This window comes from Periplaneta americana, chromosome 15, assembly GCF_040183065.1.
Source record: "Periplaneta americana isolate PAMFEO1 chromosome 15, P.americana_PAMFEO1_priV1, whole genome shotgun sequence".
NCBI classification, from domain to species: Eukaryota; Metazoa; Arthropoda; class Insecta; order Blattodea; family Blattidae; genus Periplaneta; species Periplaneta americana.
Window position 1 is genome coordinate 144,589,037 of NC_091131.1, and position 17,455 is coordinate 144,606,491.

General features: G+C 36.6%; 1 protein-coding gene across 1 annotated transcript in view; it reads left to right on the top strand.

Moving 5' to 3' along the window:
- Positions 1 to 17,455, top strand: part of LOC138715678 (neuroglobin-like) — a 229,920-nt gene that overhangs the window by 78,819 nt on the left and 133,646 nt on the right. The window lies entirely within an intron of this gene.

Here is a 17,455-nt window from a genome sequence, read left to right on the forward strand (position 1 = left end):
AAATCGGTTGGAGCTAAAAGGAACTAAGTCAAAATATGCAGTTTTGGGTTATGCAACAATTTGAACAACGGATGTCATGCGCATGGAAAAAGGAACTAAGACTTTTAAATATTCTTTTGTCTTCTATAACACAAAAATATAATATTTGTGTTATTATCGGAATGTTTTTTTACTTCTCCTGAAAAGTTGCGAAAAGTGACTTAGTTCCTTTTAGCTCCGACTGATTCAATATATTCTTATATGAGGTCTCGCCATCCTCATTGAATTATCAATTACTATAAGTACCCACACTGTGCATGTCTATTAATTTGAGAAAAATTTTTTCCAGCATCTGGAATCGAACCCAGGAACTCGCAGCTGTGAGCGCTGAGCACTCTTTTCATCTGAGCCATACCGGACACGATCCACGATGCCGGCAGAAAATCTCTCATTGTATTGTATTATCAATAGCCTACTACCTGCATTTAAGACATCCAAGCCATGTATGCAGGAGCGCATATTTAAATGACTTTATGGCCATTTTCAACGGCAGTTTATATGAGTTACTGTTAACAATGATATATACTGTACATTATATATGAGGTCTCGCCATCCTCATGGAATAATCAATGACTATATGTAGACATACTGTAAATATCTATTAATTTGAGAAAAATTCGTTCCGGCACCGGGAATATAACCCAGGAGAGAAGTTTGGCCGGCACCGTGGTTCGTGTTCCGGGATGGCTCAAATGGAAAGAGCGCTCAGCGCGCACAGCTGAGACGTCTTGGGTTTGATCCCCGGCGCCGGAACGAATTTTTTTTCAAATTAATAGTTAATAGTTATCTATTGCGTATTTATTGAAACCATTGGTTTTCGCTAAATTAACTATGTATTTGTATTCTTTATTGTAACAGACTTTACTTATGGGAACAGTTAACATTCTATCGATAAGGAACCTAAATTTACTAAATTTATGTATCTCAGGATGATCGGAAGAATTATGAATAGAATGGTCGGTGGAAGTGGGTTTCCTAAAAATGTCAAAATTTATTTTTAGAGTTCTTTATAAAAATTCGTAAGTTCAAAAGAAATTATAGACCAATTTATGGCTGATTCAATAGTAAATGTTAAAGCTGGATGTAATTGGTTAAAGGAGGTTGTAATACTGTTATCAATATTATTATCACATTCGTAGAAAAGTAAATATCATCTATATATATCTGATATATGTGGAAATGTTATATTGATCTGAAAGACTGAGTACAATTTTACTTTCTAAATCCTGCAAGAAATTTCTGCTAGTAAGCCAGACAATGGGTACCCCATTGCCAGGCCTTGGTTCTGTTGATAGATTACATTATCAAATGAAAAATAGTTCTGCTTTAATGACACATTCAACAGATGAAGTGCTTGGTCTATTAAAATCGAATTTACTTGAATATCAGCAAGTTTAATTATGTTTAGGGTTTCGTTGATTGGTATATATGAAGCCTCCAATTCCAAAACTGTCTATATCGATTCTTAACAATTTTCAGGAAACGCCAAAAACTGATAACTTTTTTCATAATTGTTTGCAGTGTTCGTCATATTTGAAGCTTATTTATGGAAGGAAAGAGGGAATTTAGGCACAACATTCATTAGAAAATTGCTAGCGACATATAGGTAGATGACGAAACCGCCATTATCTCAATTAATAAAAAAAATGGATTTAGACGGTTTTGGAATTGGACGCTTCATATGTATACAAGTTTGAAATATCTAGGGATAACAATTTAGTTCTTTTTTATCTTTTTAATTTTGAAAGTATTTTAACTACATGTCTAGAATTTGTAACTATGTACATATTTGTCATCCATAATCAAGTTGTGTCTTAAGAAGTTATGTAAGAATTTGTTAATTTTACGGTTAGGGGCGTTGTGACTGTTTACTATGGGTCTCATTGTTAACTCTGGGTTATGTGTTTTAGGTAAAGCTTTCAAAATGGGTACCTGGGGATTAATTTGAAGAAATTTATTAGTCGAATTGGCTGAGATGAGATTGGGAGAATTCTTTAATGCTGTTCTCAACTGTCTTTGATAGTTATCTGTAGAATTCTTCCGATCTCATCCCAGTTCACTTGAGCGCGATATGAGAAGTTTCTATATAATTTTCTGTGGTCTCCAACTGTCATTGAACCCCAACTCCTGTACATTAAACTAGAGTTGTAATCAATAGACCACTGACGGCATCGGAAATGTCATCCGAGTTACGATATTCAATTAACGCTCGATAATCGATAATCCATTAGGGTGCCAAATACCCGTCTTACTTCGAAACGACGACTGGTGAACCGCGTGTTAAAACTTTGATTTTGACGGAATATGAGTCCGGACATTTTTTCTTGGGACGGTAGTACCTACCATCCTCTCTGACCACCATAATTTGAACACACGTTCTCGGCACGAAACAACACTAATAATACTGTACTATCACACTGCAAATCCTCATACTCACCTTCTTTCACAACAACCCTGCCAAAGTTCTGGAATTCCTTCCTCTGCTACCTGCCATTATAATGGACTGTCGAATTACATTCAATTCAAACCCAGACTTACTAGGCACTTGAACAATAATTGAGACTCGTTCAGACGTGACTTCTTGAAAATAGTTCTCTTAATGCAGCATAAACAACTTCAAACTCCAGTAATTTCATCCCTATATACTACAGTAGTTTAATTTGTACTTCAGTAACTATTTCTTTGTTCTTAACTCAGTGGTGGCTAGTGCCATATTATTAAGTTGGGCGTTCACAATGGTATATGAATAATAAAAAGACTACTGTTTATATGAGCTCCTTTTCTTATATATATTTAATTGCTAATAATAATTCAAGATAAATATTTGTAAAATACTGGAAATGAAATTCACTTTGAAAAGGTCTCACACTAAATGTAAATAACAAATGTGAAGGCTACTACAGGGAAAAATCAAATTGAGGGGCGTTTTCACAAAACTCGTTATCTACGAAAACCTGTTTTTTTTTTCAGGAGGGCTGTTTTTTTAAAATACTCCTATATCGTGATGAAACTTTAATCCTTAAAAAATATAATATATTGCAATCTTAGAATGGAATTGGTGTACGTATTTGAAACAAAATTGTGAATTTATATTTTCCTAGAAAATAGATATAAATTTATTGTATTTTTACAAAACTCGTTATCTGCTTCCCTTAATATGAGGTTTATATCAGTTTATCCAATATCTTTGTTCTATTATGTGTCATAATGGAACTTATTTTACGCAAACACCTTACTGCTTTATCTAATTGGATTGGGGATGTTTGTTTATTAATAGCAATTGCTGGATCTCCTCTAATTTTAACAATTTCTTATGCTTATATTCGTCTTTCAGGTGCAGATGGACTTAGAAAATGCACGGAAATATCTATATTGAATGCTATTACCATTACACAATGAAGCTGACAATTTTAGAAAATATTAAATTTCAAATTAATATTTGCACTTCAGTCATGAAGGTGCTTAAATGTTTCCCCACAGTTCTCTGCCCCACTGTTTCTCAGAATAATATATTATTTACACGATATTTTAAAGAAATTCTATTATTAGATAATTATGTCCAAATGTTTGGCGAAACAGTCACAAAAATACTTATTTTCACAGGATAACACAAACAGCTTCTGTATATCAGCACTTTTGGGAAGTGTCTGGTTTTGCTGGCAGTCAAAACAGATATTAATAACGTCTTCTTTAGTCGATTTTAATATTTGAAAAAAAAAATTAGCTTTCACTTTGTGAAGTTCATATACTGTTCTCAATTTGTTTTTTTTTTTTTTTTTTCATCAAAGTCAGAGGAAGTTTTATTTTTCAATAAGAATTGTGCACATGTATAACAGGTGTCTGTGACTCCCAAGGTCACCAAATCCTAGATTGAAATAGCTATTTGTAAAAGACAGATTTGTATTTAGACAAAGCACATCTCAAACCACTAAACCGAATGCAGTTGTTGTACCGTTTCCACGTAATCTTCAGGTTCAGTTCAGATGGAAAATAAGAACAGCATGTATCTCGTCGGAAATAGTGTGCCTCTCTACCTTCGTATTTCAAAATCTTTCTTTTAATCTGATCTGTCTGCTTTTCATTCTTTCGCCGACCTCCACGATTTTCTTCTGGAATCTGTCCTGTGATTACATATTTCCTACCCAGACGTTGTAATCTGTCCTTTGAAACATTCATGATACATCTTTCCCTTCTTCATTTGTTACTTGGCAGGAAATTGTCACAGATCTGTTTCTCTCCTTCTCCTCTTCAGTGGTAGTTCGCCTTGCAGAGTTTGCAGCTGTCATGTACTTGTTCAGAAACATATCCTGTTTCAGCTTTGTATCATTCTTATAAAAATGTTGTCTGAACTATATTAAGTCATTTTAAGATAAATCAGACGTGAAGCGATGTTTATTTACCTTTTTGCCCTCCGTGTGAAGACCGTGAACACAAGCGATATTAGGTAAATCACCACAATCAGCATAACTTTAATATTTAGGTAGAATTTCACTTCTACGACCCTTAAGTTCTCTTGGAATCCCTTGCACTGAGGTGAAACATATTCACTCATTTTTCTTGAATATTAATTAACGTTAATCTGCTGAGGGACAGTCTACAGAATGTTGAGATTTAAATACATCCTAAAGCAATACAAACTGTTCTAACAGTGAAAGAAAACGGTATACAAAGTATTACTTAACAAGCGTGGCCACCAAGTGAAAAAAAATAATATAACATATATTTAATGCCAACTTTTGTAGATAACAAGTTTTGTAAAAATTCGCCAACTGTAGATACCAAGTTTTGAAAAAATCTCTTGTACTTCAACATCAATTTACTGATGTATTTACCAACTTTAGCTCAATTCCGATAGCACCATAGATTCTCCTGGCCCAAAAACATACGGATACGTAAAAAACTTAATATTAAAAAAAAAATGTAGAAACGAGTTTTGTGAAAACGCTCCTCAATTACTATAGTAACAATGAGCAAAAACTTGTGCCTGAAAATTTAATTTATAAGTTGTTTTCTATGAGTAACTGCAAAAGACCGATCGCGGCACTCAGATTACTGTAATCTGATATTATGTAGATAATCTTCAATTCTGTTTCAAGGCGATCCTTTTCCAGACGTTCATAACCACCTATTACTTCTTCAATTAGGTAGTTCAGTTTATCGTATTGTTGAAATTTTTCGACATCAGAGACAAGGCAAAAAACTGAGCAGTAAAATAGAGTTTTTTTTCCTCTTGATTTGCGATGATGTCGCAAACTTTCTTAGGTGCCACAGTTCTACCAATGTAACTGTTTTCAGCTCTTCTTTTCTTTGATAGCACCTCCGTTTTTTCAACTTCCATGCTTACTGCCTCCATTCCCTCTCTTCTGTTTCTTCATTGAATTCTGAAATATGTATACATCCTTTCTTATTTGTAGGGCATCAGTATTTCTCTCCTGAACTTGATTAAATAAGATATCCACGTGTGGCACAATGTTGTCGAAAACTGTTAACCAAATGAGAAAATGGAAGTCCTCCAGCATTCGTCGAATTGCTGTCGCTTGCTTCATTCTAGCAGACTGTTTAGACGTCGATTCTATTCTCTCCATGAATTCAATTACTAATATTCTCTGTTCTCAAACATTGTATTAACAGTTCTACTTTTGAAGATCCACCTCGTAGCGGAAGCATGTGTAATTCTTTTTCCTACCACTTCGTCTGAGGCGAGTTAATAAAAGAAATTTATGACATAGCTCAGGTTAAAAAAACACTCCAACACTTGACTCTGACTGGTACATTGAGCTACAATTAAATTGAGCTTGTGAACATAGCAATGTACAAAATGAGCATTTTTATAAGTATTTTTAATATAACTGTTTGACCACTCATAATATTAGTACCATCATAGCTCTGGGAAACTGATTTATCTGGGTAAATAACAACTTTTTAAAATCATTTTGAATACATCGAGCAATTAATGCAGAGCTCCAAAAGAGTTGCAAAATTCCCGTAATCGTTCAACTGGTTATCCATTGCGTAACACATATGAACACAACTAATTGGAGTGCAGATGAAATCAATGTCAATTGTTTCAACTGCTATTAATGTAACAAACTTTGCATGTGAGATTTCTGACATACTGTAAGCAACACTCTAGTAAGTCATTCTGTATTTCCTCAGAGGTCCCTTTAAATACGGTAGCACTGGTAATTTGGTCCCTAGCCACCGGCGTAGCTCAGTCAGCAGAGGCGCTTGGTTGTTGATCCGGAACTGCGCTCAGGCATGCGTTCGATTCCCGCTTGGACTAATTAATTGAGTGGGTTTTTATGAGGTTTTCCCCAAACGTCAGGTTAATGTCAGGTAATCTATAGCGAATTCTCAGCCCAATCTCGACAAATACCATTGGGATAGAATAAAGGTGTGACTGCGCACTTTCATTTTTATTTATTTTATGACTTATGTGCGCCAAATCACTGATACTGGCAATTAGGTTTGCTACTTTGTTTCGCAAATAACAACCATGGAAAACAATGCAAATGATTGGTCGCCTTAAAGCCACAACTGTTTTTCGATTTTATTACCTGCACAATATTGAGTCAGATATTGGTCTAACGATAAGTTAGAAAACGGTAGTTTTTAACTTGCTAACTATACTTGCCAATCTTGCAGGGTTCCTGTGCACGAATGGCATGTGCACACATGGAGCTTATACGGAAGCTTCCCCCACCATCTCGCTTCTAAGAGTCGGGCAGTCTATCTCCCACTGACGTGTCTCAGTACGTGCTCCTAAGCAGATGATTAAATGCAATCTTTCTGCAGCAGTGCAAGAATGTTTATCCTTTCTCTTAGAGCGCTCGGAAGAAAATAATTCTATGCCGTTCTTTTTCTGTTGTAATATATATTATTATATGTATTATATTATTATTTATGTATGGAATATTATTTTACTACATGTTTTCTGGTGGTTCGCGTGGTCAATTGCTCTAACAGAGTAACCGCCATTGTCTTAACTTTTACAGTAAATTTGCAACTTTTTATTGAACACGTAATATTTTAGTGCGGTACTTAGATTTTATTGCACGCGTAATTGTAAATTTAATATTGACGGTATTGTAATTTAAATTTATCTGCGATTTTAGTTGTCATCTATTGATAAAGAGGAAGAGAATTCCTCATGGCCTTATTTCTACGAGCTTAAATGAATAAGCGTTAAATACAAAGAAGACGGTACGATATTCACGATGAATGCAGTGTTGTAGTAAATCTCATGCATCGTAGCTTGTTTTTCAGCAGTTTGGTAATTGAAGGGTGAGAATGTTATAGGCTAGTCCTAAGCCACACAGACAAAATTTTAAAGGAGAGCGTATTGGAAGTTGTGAGTCCAGTGCTATTAGTAGATGCGGTATCATAATTTCTTCGGCGTATATTTCTGTCATTTGTTAAGTAATTTTTATAATATTTTTCTAATAGCTTCCTCATTTTTGTACGAAATAAACTCGCAGATAAAATATTTTTGTTAAAAGTGTGACTTTTTACTATCTCATTCTCACCCCTTGAATTAACTAAACCAGGGCTGGGCACATTACGTGATTCTGAGAAATGAGCGCTGTTTCCTTTGAAGAGCCATTCTCCCGAGCGGTGTGACGCTTGCATACTATACGTCACTCGCTGTCATTGCAGTGGATGACTATGCAGTAGGATGGCGAACTTTTAAGGTGCACCCGCCTGAGATATAAAAATAGTGAATACATGTTTGCGTTCAACAATGTCCGAAAATAATTACAACGATCTTTAAGATAGGCCTATATAAGGATAGTGATGAAAAGTTTCATTTAGAAGATGTTTCTGACGAATTTATAGGGAGATGTGAGGTCAGGAGAAACACATTTGCAACACGTCATGCTATGAAATAGTGAGTTAACGTCCTATTATTCATTTCTATTTTAGAAAGGATTCAAGTTCCCTAGTTAAAAGGATTCCATAGCGATAATATTATAAGATTGTACTTAAATATTCATAACAGCTATCACAAGATAATGTGAAATATTTTTATGTAGTTAGGCCTATTGCAAATGTTTCAATATTTAATATGGTGAAGAAGTTATCTTTTGCTCTAAATTGGTATATAGAAAAAAATATAAAAAATTTTACCTACAAATAAATAGACCATAGCCTCTAAACATTATACTAATTAGGTCTATATATATTTCTAAATCTACCTTGTATCTTCATTTTGTAATTTTAGCATTCGAAGTTATCTGTACTAATAATAAAGCTGTAACCAATATTTTTCTGGCAAGTTTCGCTTTTTCTAAAATAATTGGTGTTAGCTATCCTGAGACCAAATATCGCATATTCTTTTTAATTTTTGTTTGTATGTCTGTCCAGATGTCTGTTATCTTTCAGGCGATAATTGCTGAACCGATGTCTGTGAAAATTGGTAGGATAAATCGCTAAACTGGAGAATTTGCTGCGGTAGCTTTGAACTGAGCCGTTACGATTACGACCAAATTGAACTAAATACATAATGTCGCCAACATAAGGACATGGCGTTGGTCTGTGTCGTCGTCAGAAGAAGAAATTTGTCTTACTCACTCTTTCACTCTCTTTCTCTCTCTCTACCTCCTTTGTTCTGAATATTACTGAGAGACAGCACCAGTGTTAGCGACAATATGCATTTGAGTAAATATTGCGAGTAGATTACTTGGCTTAGATGAGGGGCTCGCGACAGTAACAGGTTTGCTCTGGCGAATGCTTGGACCTCTCGTGCAGTGGGAGCGTGATTCTTACTTGAATTTATTTTCGTGTGTGCATTCCAGATCAAATCAAGAAGATCCCTTCTTGCTCCGATTACACATCTTGCATATTATGCGAAGGTTAGGTTTGGTTAGTTTAGGTTTTTATTAACGACGTCCGCGAATGCGCAGACAGTTAAGATGATCTTGTCGGTCATGGCTCTTATGATAGTTCTTCTTTCGTAATATGATAAACAATATTTTGAAAGGGGTGAATAATTTCATGGCCGCTAAAATTTTTTTTTTTTTTTTTTTTCCGTAAAAGACGAGGTATTTTCTTTAGACCACAAATAAAATGGCAACGTGATAATAATTACATACTTAACGCTTGGTGAACATTAACTGGAAATTTACTTTCCTTCATTTGAATTATATTCCCTGAAACACATCTTTTTCCCCCTTTATTTCGCTGTGATAACCTACTTTAAGATCTTACTACATCTGCATTTTCTTTTGGTGCATTCAAAACACCGCCGTTGTACTGCATAAACCCTACACTTGACTAATGGAAAGAATTATTTAAGAATATAGTCGCGAATTTTACTACCACCATTTCGATTGTATTTTATTTTACACGGCTCGATACAGTCCGGTGACTAATGCGCAGTGAGCAACGTCGACTAACGACATTGGCTACCGTGCGTATTTTCCAGTTGTTCTGGATAAATTAAGTTGGATCCCACCTGGAATTTAGGCTATATGGCATTTAAAATACTTTCTTTACAAAGAGGATTATGAGGAGGCCTGAAATCAATAAATGGAAATATTTCGCATATGATTGATCTTTTAGAAAAATATTATACTGCAAAAGTTGTTTTAAAAAATATTTCCGACGACACTACAAAATTTCAATAGGAGCAACATTTAACGAGATATAGGCTAATTATGAGTTTTAAAATAACAATGCGTTTTATATCAGTGCCGCCTCAATCAGACTAATACAATGAAGTGAAAACAAAATATGACTCTGTAATTAGCTGCCTCGGACTCCCCGCGCACGAGTTGGTGTTGAAGACTAGCGCTCCGATAATGTTGCTACGTAACTTGAGCTCTCCGAAGCTTTGTAATGGAACTCGGCTGAAGGTAAAGGCATTACAACCAAACGTAATCGAAGCAACCATACTCACCGGGTGTGGTAGAGGAGAAGATGTAGTCTATTCATACCTATCATCCCAAACAATTATCCGTTTGAATTCAACGCTGTCAGTCTCCGTTTCGCGATGACAATCAACAAATCACAAGGGCAGACGCTGAGGATGCAGGCGTAGACTTGAGGACAAGCTGCTTCTCACACGGTAACGCTGTATGTGGCTTGCTCCATAGTGAGCGGCTATTCAATCTATTCAATTGCTATCCTGGAGGATACAAGATAGCATACAAAACAAATAACACAACACAGAAATATATAAATAATCACATTAAACATTCAAATAAATATAATTCAACTGGAGTTTACAAACTAAAATGCAATAGTTGTCCAAATTTTTACATAGGACAGACAGGAAGATCCCTTCATACAAGATATAATGAACATATTAAAGCTATAACCAAACCCTACATCACATCAAATTACGCAGAACACATTATCAACAATAATCATGACTTCAATAATATAGAAACAGATATGGACTTTTTGCACATTACACCAAAAGTTCACAGTTAAACATCTTAGAACAATACGAAATATATAAACATATAATAACATACCCACAACATATACTTAATACACAATTACAGTTCAATACCCACACATTATTCGATGTCATGATACGTCGTAACACACAAAAACCCAGCCCCCAAGAGCAACACACCCCCACCCCTACAACCGACAAATGCACATCGCAGAATTCAAGATCACCAGTAGTTCAGGAGACACTGATGAAGACGTAACATCACGTCGAAACGGGCCGTCTGTTTTTTTTTTTTTTTAATTTTAACACTTTTTAGCGTGTGAGTAAACAATTTTATGTTTTTAACAAACAAAGTGTTAACGTGAACTATAATCAATGAAAATTATTTCATTTCCACAGAACTATTTTTGCTTGTAACTTTCGAATCGGTCATTTCCGGACCAGGGTTTCTTATCTCAAATTGATACATGTGCTCTTCGTCATCATCCTTGAAAGTTTGTAACACCCTCTCGGAAACACTTTGTATACTTTAATTCAATATACATACAAACACAGCGGAAAAACTAAATAGATCAACAAAATAAATATTTTCTCTCTCTAGCATTATGATATGATAGACTATTCAAAACGAAATTCGTGTTTTAACCACAAATCCATAGTTATGATAGGTGATCGAAAATTTTTGGTCGGTAGTGTATATTTTCGGCTTACTTCTAAAACCCCGTAAGTTCAGTTTTTCCGAATGTCAAAATCTGTGTATATTTTTTAAAACGTGTCTGCTGATAACACCTCGTACGTATGCAAATGTTTTTAAATTTTATAAACAAGAAATGCATAACAGCTTCTAGCTACAGTATATAAGAGTAAGAAGTTACTTTGCTCTATTGTACAACTTCCTCAAACGCAGTAAGCCAGCGATGTACTACTCGTAGTCATATGAATTTTGATTTGGCCTATGTCTCATGATCAGAACGTAATATGAAAATGGAGTATAAAAATAATTAGAAATTTATACTTTGGAAAGGTGGAAATATTAAACTATCTTGGAGCAACGGTAACAGATATAAATGACACTCGAGGGGAAATTAAACGCAGAATTAATATGGAAAATGCCTGCTATTATTCAATTGAGAACATTTTGTCATCCACTCGGCTCTGAGAAAACCCGAAAGTTAGAATTTATAGAACAGTTATATTACCGGTTATATTGTATGGTTCTGAAACTTGAACTCTCATTTTGAGAGAGGACTAGAGATTAAGGCTGTTCGAAAATAAGGTGCTTAGGAAAATATTTCAGGCTAGGGGAGCTGAAGTTACAGGATAATGGGGAAAGTTACACAACGCAGAACTGCACGCATTGTATTCTTCACCTAATATAATTAGGAACATTAACCCAGATAAACCTACTGACCTATATGTAGGACGGCATACATTTTTTCTCAATTTAAATCTATCTCTTTGACTTCCTACAAGTTGGCAGTCCTGTTGCTAATGTTACAGACATCTATTTAGATGTTGATGAGACAGCCGATGTTGCAAGTGTTCATATCCTAGTATACTTGTGTTTGGAAGTTGTCTGTGTCTTACCATAACAAACACTTTGTAAATGTAATTTATTTTATTTACTTTTAAGCGGAACTACAACTGTGTAATTTTATTTATACACTGATAAGACATGAATACAACGTATTATTCAGTAAGATTGAAATTTACTGTGATTACTTCGCGTTTATAATAGGCTAAACTGAAGCGACCTATATGTAGGACAGTAGGATGATCCGCGTACATTTCTGTTAAAATATTTTTGTCTTTTTAATATTTAAAATTCTGTAATCCAGCAATATGTATGTTACATAGTGAATAAAAGATCAGATTTTTAAGAACACCATGGCTGCAAACGATTTATCAAGAATAAACCCATCAGGTATGCCTTCAAATTTTGGCTTGGCGCTACAGACAATGGATTCGTCATTTGGTTTGAGCCATATCAAGGGGCTTCGACCCCAATAAAAGAAGATTATCAACAATACGTCTTGGGAGGTAGCATCGTGTTACAGTATTCTGACGTGTTAAGGTTTGAGCACCCTGATGCAGCCTATAACTTTTTCTTCGACAACTTTTTCACCAGTATTCCTCTATTTGTGGAGCTAGGAAAGCGAAAAATCAGAGCTACTGCTACAATTCGAGACAACAGGAAATCAAACTGCCCTTTGGTGACTACTCTTGAGATGAAAAAAAGATAGAGAGGATCTTATGACTTCCAAACAGCTGAAGCAAAAGATGTCGTTTGCAAGTGGAACGATAACAGTGTCGTTACTGTAGCATAAAATGCCGTGCCTGTGAACCCACTGCAATGTGTCTCTAGATATTCAAGACTTGAGAAAAAGAAAATTCAAATTTCTCAGCCCAGAAATATATCTATCTACAACAAACAAATGGGTGGAGTTTATCGTGCAAATCAGAATATATCATTGCATAGAACTGTCATTCGTGGTAAAAAAATGGTACTTGGCTTACATGTCAAGTGTTTTCTTGTATATCACATTAATGTGTAGTAAATATTCAGAACTTCCCATGTATGTGACAGTTTATTTATGTCATCACTATGATTAGTTAATTTTCATTTTCAAGTTACAATATTGCACAGTTTACCGCTGAATTATATATGTGGATTTATTTTGTTGCAATTCACAGTAATGAACACTGAATGTTCATAATATTACTTTGCTCACTTCAGGAGTATATAAGAGAAAACAATTTGTGTTTACAGTTTATAACATATTATCACAAGAATGAGTTAAAGTATTCAGTCTAAAATTACATTGTTGCACTGTATTATTGTAGTTTTGATTTACATTGAGATCACAACTCGTATTATCTGCATTCGCTCCTACATTTCGGACAACTAATGCATATTGCCCATATGTTCAAAAACCAATGCCATGATTACACAGTGGTTGTTAAAAAACTATATAAACGAATATTTTAAGTACATTTTATAAGGATATGATGAAATTTCTATTTTCTGGGACCGGAGATGGGTAGGGTATGTAGCACGTATGGATGAATCCAGAATTATGTATAGAGTGTTAGTTGGAAGAATTGAAGAAAAAAAACTTTGAGGAGATCAAGACGTAGATGAAAGAATAATGTTAAATGGGTTTGAGAGAGATGGTTATATCAATGGCGGGCTTATGTGAGGTCGGCGATGAACCTCAGAGTTCTCTAAAACCCTTGTAAGTAAATAAGTCATATGAAGTTTATGAAATTTAACATCATGGTACTTGGAAATTTAGAATTCACCGGATTTTTTTTTTTCTCGAACTTATAATTCAAGTTACTGAGAGCTCCAGATTATTTTTTCAAATGTAGGCGGCATTCCTTGCTGGGTAAACAAAAAATATGGAGTGTCATAAGCCGACATTATTATAATGTGAGCACAGTACGAATATCTGTACATCATATCATATTTCTGATCATTCAGTCGAACGACTAATATTGTGGGTTTGATAACGGGATTTATATTATCGCCATTACTTCCATTGGCAAAACTGTCGAGACTTCGCATGTCGCCATCTTGTCGGCTCCATCACATATGCACTAGTAGTGACTAGGATTTATTTATCAATATTCATACTCTGCTTAAATTTTTTGTGACTTTGCGTATGACCCAGGCTGTAGCTCCGAACTGTCTCATATTCTCCTCAAGATGATAAAATCTGGCTACATAAATTAATGGCACTTCTTAAGGCTGCGATATATCTTTGGGACACGCTGAAGACGTAATATTGCAGATTGCCCCTTGTAATACTTGCCACACGCGAATAATCAAGTCGGGCCGCCTGGCGCAGCAATGAATCCTGCACATTGGGTGAAATACTGCGCGGTGACACGGACTTCCACACCGTAACTGCAGCGGTTATTCCAGCAGAGATTGCTGTTGCATTAGCATCAAGAAATTGATCTCTACTCCTCATTCTGCTGCAGTATACTGTAAAATAGTAGTAAATTCTTGTGTTGCGAGTTACATTACATTTAATATATTCTGGGGATTTTTTTTATTGAAAACCGTGCGTTTACTCGGCTTCCGAAGATAAGATATTCATAATACAGTGCATACATTTTATCTTCCTAAGCTCGCTTACGGGGCCTGTGTCGCAGAAATGTCTAGTTGCGCACGCGTCTTTCAGGGACACGCATAACCGCTGATAGACGTTGTTTTGTTACTGTCTGCGGTATTGAGTTGAGTTTCAGTGCAATAAGTGTGTTGTATGCAGTATTAGCTTTCATTTCTCTGTTTGTGTCTGTTCTTTTTTTTTATCTTCTATTTTAGTTTTTATACGTGGTGGAGGTGAAATAGCCTTGCAGATTTCCAGAGCGAATAGCTCATGTTGTATGTAACAAAAAACTATAATATCATATTGGTGGAAAGTTCCTAGTTAAAAAAAAAAAAATGTTTTTCCCAATTGTCGATATCTATAGGAAATCTAATAAAGAATAATTTATCCCTCTGGCGTATTTCAATAGCATGCACGATTTTCGTGTAAATATTAAAGCCCCGAAATTCAAACTATTGCACGAAGCGACTGAGTGGCAACGTCTTGGCAGCTGGCAGCTTACGTACGGAGACTCACCGAGTTCGTTGACATCTGACATCTGTATACGAGTAGAGTGTTTTAGCGACGATGTTGTAATTCAAACTAAATTTTCTAATTCACCGTGCATTTAATCACAATACGGAATATAGTGTGGCAGCAGGAGGGAACATTCTGGCCGCGTCGGAGAGTTCGCGCGCGTCTGGGGAAAAAGGAGGCGCGCGGGGAGAGGAGACGCGAGCGTCGGCGGGCGCTGGGCCGCGGGGAGAGAGAGGGGGAAGGAAACCGACTGCGACGGAAGTAAAGAAACGTCTGGAGACCGATTGTTGTAAAAACTTCGTGACGCAGTACATTCGAGAACGTGTGATTTAATAAATGAAAAGGGGCGAGAGAGCCGCGAGCCAGTCAGTTTGTGAATTAGCAGCGAGCGAGCAAGGAAGCCAGCCTTCTTTAGACCTGGTTCCACGTGCAGCGAACTTGAGTAACTGTGGCAGCGTCCAGGCGGAAGCAACGCGTCCGGAAGTCTTGAGTTCGACGTGAAGTGAACTTGAGTGAGTGAGCTAGAAGAACTAGCCAAGGCGAACAAACTGTGAACTGAGAACTGACAGTTTTGGTCAACCCCGGGCCGTAAGCTTGAAACGGTGGAACCAAAAAGGTGTACTAGTATCGCCGTCAAATTACCCATAGTTCATATCTTTTTCCGGTGTGTTAAACAACTTTTCTGTTCGTATTATTACGATTACGACTTCTGTTTTGTGTTGTGAATATTTTGAAAGTCCAGTAAATTTCAGCGGGTGTTATTTTTATAAAAGCTAATATTCTTTTCTGTTGGTGAATATAGTGAACAGTAACAAAAGAAAGTAGAAATGAAGTGTTCAGTCCATGTAACAACCATAACACGTTTAATAAAACTACAGTGAAATGTACATTGATATTATAAGTAGGCCTACTAATTTACTCCTATTATCTCCACAGCCATTCTAAGCCATTTACGTATGAAAAAATGTAATTTTTGGAGCTTCATATGTTACATAGAACATTGGTGGAAATACAGGGTGTTTCAAAAATACGGGGCATAATTTCAGGTATGTATTTCCCACATGTAGACAATCATAATAGTTCATTACAACATGTGTCCGGAAATGCTTCATTTCCGAGTTATGGCCTTCACAACATTGAAATTCACTGGAACGTTTTTCTTTCCGCAGGTCATTGTCATTACAGAAGATGTTCAAAATGTCCACCTCCTGCTTGAATACAGACCTCACATCGATGTCTCATTGACCTGCGAACACGATCCCAAACTCCAGGAGTATTGCGTATGTCCTCAGAACATGACACAATTCGATTCCGAAGGGATTCCAAATCAGGCACCGGAGACGAATAAACCAATGATTTTAAATGGCCCCACAAGTAGAAATCGAGAGGGTTCAAATCAGGTGAGCGTGGAGGCCAAGCAATTGGGCCACCTCTACCTATTCATCGATCAGGAAACCTTCGATCCAAGTACCGGCGAGCCGTATGACTGAAGTGTGCAGGAGCGCCATCATGCAAGAAGTGAATGTGTTGACGATTGATCAGTGGAGTGTCTTCTAAAACATGAGGTATGGTGTTTTCCAGGAAGTTTGTGTACGTCTGCCCCGTAAGTCTGTTTACATGTACATGGGATCCAACTATTCGATCACCAATGATACCGGCCCACATGTTGAGGGAGAACCGCACCTGGTGATGAGATGGAACAGTTGCACGTGGGTTTTCATACGCCCATACATGCTGATTGTGGAAATTTGTTATGCCATCTCGTGTGAACTGTGCTTCATCTGTAAATACGGATTTACACCACACTGCTGCAAGAACCACTGACAGAACCTAACTCGCGCAGGGTAATCTGCTGGTGACAGGGCCTGTACACGTTGCAAATGATACGGATACAATTGATACTCTTTCAACAGTCTCCAGACAATCGTATGAGGAACATTGACTTGCAACGCTACCCTTCGTGTGCTAATAGAAGGAGTCATGTTCACAGCCTCCAGAATCTCCTCCTGTACTTCTGGAGTTGTAGATCTTGGTCGTCCCCTTCCCAAACCAGGAGAGTTAAATTTTCCATACTCGCACAGACGGTAATGGAGACGTACAAATGTCTTCCGATCTGGACATTGTCGCTGTAGGTACTTCTCCTGGTACAAACGACGAGCCAGCGCAGCATTGCCGTCCGCCTTACCGTACATGAAGTGTATCTCTGCCAGCTCTTGATTTGAATACATGTCGCACAGTCTAACGCCTACACAACACTGAATGTAACCTTCGCCTCGGAATGAACTGTCAGAGTGCCCTCTTAATGTCTCCTTTGACGGCAACGACCTGCGGAAAGAAAAACGTTCCTGTGAATTTCAATATTGTGAAGGCCATAACTCGG